Genomic DNA, 4,081 nt, shown 5'->3' with positions numbered 1-4,081 from the left:
CAAACTGCCTTCCAGATTGGTTGTACCATTTTATAATACCATCAGCAATGTATAAGAGTTCCTTTCTCGCCACATCCTCTCCAACATCTATTACTTGCTGTCCTGTTAAATTATGCCACTGTTACTGGATTTATTGAACTCCTCCCACAGAACAGCTCTTCCTCTCCCCTACTGTGGTGCTTAACCTCAAGCAGAGGGGGCCAAGTGGAGCACCCTGAGCTTGGCCCAGGTTCCTTTCTATTGTTAGATGTTTTTGCATTGGCTTCAGGGTCTCATGGGCTCCCTTCGTCCATCATGTCCATATTCTTTTTTGGAAGATGGTCTTCACTTTCAGTAGGGGAAATATTCAGGTCACTGTAGATGCTAGAGATTCTCATTGACTTTGTTGGCTGCCAAGATGTCCGCCTGAATGCTGTCCATTTTCATGTACAGTTCCTTGGTATTGGTCAGGAAAAGCTTGTAAAGCTCCTCCCCCGTGCTTTTGCACACATGCTCTTCTACCACGGGAGACATCCCCACAAAGAACTGCAGCCCAGCGGGCAGGGGTGTGGTGTGTCCTCTTCGTGATTTTGATTTTCATCTCTCTTATTGCCAGTAATTTGGAGCACTTCTTCATATGTCTATTTGCTATTTGAATATCTTCTTCTGTGAAAGTTCTTTCCATGTTTTTTACCCATTTTGTAATTGAGTAATTAATCTTTTTCTTGTGGAGAGCCAGGAGTATTTTTAAAACTTTGTTATAACACTCTAGTCTCAGAAGGTATTATCAAATGTTTGCTGCCAGTCTGCAGGTTTTCTTTTCACCCTGGGAGCAAAAGTTTTGGATGTACACATGGATTTAATTATTAGAAGGTGCCATGCAACAATTTTATCTTCATTAGATTGTGCATTTCTGGTTGTATTTGGCAGTCTTTTTATACCTTGGACTAGTGCTTCTAAGTTTGATCCCACTTTGTCTCTTATGAATGTTATGGTTTGGGGCTTTACTCCCAGATCTCTGATTTACCTTGAGTTGATTTTTTGTGTATGGTGTGAGATGTGGATCCTGTTTCAGCTTTCATTAGGTGGAAATCCAGTTTTGCCAGAATAATTTGTTGAAACTTTGATTTGCTTGTCTAATATAGCTGGGTTTATTTCTGGGTTCTCATTTGGGTTTTGTTGGTTATTTTTTAAGAATTACTCTTATATTATGTGCACCCAGGTTTATTGCGGTCTTGTTCACAATAGCAAAGAGTTGGAAACAACCCAAGTGCCCATCAGCAAACAAGTGGATAGAGAAGCGGTGATGTACTCACACAGTGGAATACCATGCAGCACTGAAAAGCAAAGAACGCATGAAATATTATACAAAATGGGTGACCATGGAGGACATTATGCTGAGTGAAATATCTTAGTCACAAAAGGACAAATATTTCATAATGCCACTGTTATAAAACAGGACTGACATGGGTGTTGGGGGGAAACTAAGAAAAGAGGGGATAAATAATGTACATGGCATTGAAACAGATGAGGGAGAGAACTGTATAAAAGGAGTATATGATTAGGTATTATTGGCATGACAAGAGTACAGAATAAGAGCTACATAGTAAAGTGGTCAGGGGGAGGGGGGCTACTGTATCACAACGAAAGAACTTTTTTTTTAAAAAAAAAAAAAAAAAAAAGAGGGAGTTTTGTGGCCTAGTGGCAAGAAGCTGTACTACAATCCCAGAGGTACATGGTTCAAATCCACCAGATGCTCTGCCGGGGAAGGAGGGGAAATTTCTCTCCTATACCAGTCAGATCTGATTTGACGGTACACGCACAATAAATAAATTTAAAAAAAAAAAAAAGACGAGCTGGAGATGGAGGTCAAGGAGGAATATGTTCCACAATGAATGAATGGAAATCTAAGTTATGAACTTTCATTAAAATCTCAATTTAAAAAAGAATTACTTGCAAATAGAGATACTATTTGACCCAGCAATTCCACTACTGGGAATATATCCCAAAGAGACCATAACTGACATCCAAGCAGATATATGCACACCCATGTTTATCGCAGCTCTGTTCACAGTAGCAAGGAGGTGGAAACAACCCAGGTGCCCATCAACAAACGAATGGATAGAGAAGCTCTGGTATAGTCACACAGTGGAATACTACGCTGCATTGAAAAACAAGGAACTCATTCAATATTATTCAAAATGGGTGAGCCTGGAGGACATTATGCTGAGTGAAATATCTCAGTCGCAAAAGGACAAATATTGCATGGTGCCACTGCTGTAAAATGGGACTGATATCAGGGTGGGGGTAAGACTGAGAAAAACTGGATAAATTGTGTATACTGCACTGAAACAGATGAGGGACTGAAGCATTTAAAAGCGATGTATGATAGGGTATTATGGTTATCACAAGAGTCCACAATTAAGGTTGCATAGTGGAATGTACTTGGGGCGGTGGGAGGGGTGCGGGGGGATTGTGTACCAGGGAGGGAGTCTTTCTTTCACTTTTGAAAGAGAGGAGCGAACTGGGAGGCGGGAGGAGAGGGCTGGGCGGGTAGAGAAGTGCAGCAATGAATGAATGGAAATCCAAATTCTCTGTAAATGTCCATTAAAATTATTTTTTTAAAAAAGAATTACTTTTATATTGCTGATTTGCCTTTATTGTGGCTTCCCTGTTAGGCCTATTCTCCCCACCCCAATTCATTAAAAATGTGTTTTATTCATGTTGTTTTTATGTGCCATCGAGTTGCCTGCAACTCATAGTGACCCTTTGTACAACAACCCTAAACCCTGCTCTATCCTGTGCCAATCTCACTCGCTCCGACACACCTACCTCAATTATTCCAGTCACTGAATCAATCCACCTCATAGAGGGCCTTTCCCTCCTGCGCTGTCCCACCACCCTCCCAAGCATGACGTCCTTCTCTAAGGAATGGTCCCCTCTTGCAGCACGTCCAAAGTATGTCAGATGAAGCTTCAGAATCTTTGCCTCCAAGGAGAGCCTTGTTTAACCCTCTCTAAGATGAACCTGTTTGTTTTCTTAGCAGTATATTCAATACTTTTCTCTAACATGAAAGGCATCAAACCATTAACGCTCAAAGGCATCAATTCTCATTCTATCCTCCCTAGTCATTGTCCAGATCTCTGACACATAGCAAGTGATTGCAAAGATCAGGCGTACCTCACAAATTCTATGCGTGCATTTATCTCAAATATCTCTTAATTTTTTTTAAGAAAAATTTAATGAGAAAAGTAGCTTTATGTCATTAAAGATTTTTTTAAAAATTTCTTTTGTCTTGATTTGCTTACAGAGTTTGTATACATTGTGTTTCATACACTTATATCCATTCATTATGTTTTATAAAATTACACCATTGAACTATGCTTACCATTAGCCTGTCTTTCCAGATCTCCACCAGGTCTTTCCATTTTCCTTTATCCCACCCCCCCCAACAAAATGTGTGACCCTATTATTTCCCCCCTGCCCATCCTCCCCCTCTACTTCTCTTTTCCCCTCTTTGGATCCTTATACACATTTTACTAGTTATCTTTCTCTTCAATAATGGTCTTATGCAGTATTTGTCCTTAGGAGACTGACTTAGTTCACTCAGCATAATGCTCACTAGTCTCACCTAAGTTATGTAGTAATTTTAGAGATCGTTGCACCTGAGTGCTGCATACTATTCCATCATGTGAGTGTACCAAAATTTCTCAGTTCATTTGAATGTGGTTGGACATTTGGGCTGTTTTCATGTTCTTGAGATGATGAACTAAAGAACCATTTATTGATCATTCTTTAAAATCTTTTGTTAAAAAAACTACAAAACAAAACAAAACAAAATAAAAAAACCCAGAAGTCAGAAACAGATTAAAACACATTATGGGTTTATTTATCATTCTAGTATTTGGAAATTTTTTTGTTGTTGTAGTTTGTGGGTTTTTTTTGTTTGTTTGTTTTAAGTATGGAACATTTCACAAGTTTATGTGTCATCTGCTGCATTAATCTTCTCTATATCATTCCCATTCTTCTCAGAGTCAGCCACAGTTTGTTATGATCCACGCAGTCAAATGCCTTTGCATAATCAATGAAACACAGATAGACA

At 39.3% G+C, this 4,081-nt stretch overlaps 1 pseudogene across 1 annotated transcript in view; it reads right to left on the bottom strand.

Moving 5' to 3' along the window:
• Positions 1-363: 363 nt before the first annotated feature.
• LOC102852220 overlaps positions 364-4,081 on the bottom strand; it is a 39,484-nt pseudogene continuing 35,766 nt past the window's right edge. The window contains exon 19 of the transcript XR_438898.1: positions 364-559. The product of XR_438898.1 is annotated as a glucose-6-phosphate isomerase-like (transcript). The remainder of the gene's footprint in view (positions 560-4,081) is intronic.

This window comes from Elephantulus edwardii, unplaced genomic scaffold (assembly GCF_000299155.1).
Source record: "Elephantulus edwardii isolate Elephantulus edwardi_28Jun2011 unplaced genomic scaffold, EleEdw1.0 scaffold00062, whole genome shotgun sequence".
NCBI classification, from domain to species: Eukaryota; Metazoa; Chordata; class Mammalia; order Macroscelidea; family Macroscelididae; genus Elephantulus; species Elephantulus edwardii.
This window is presented reverse-complemented; position numbering and strand designations above follow the sequence as displayed.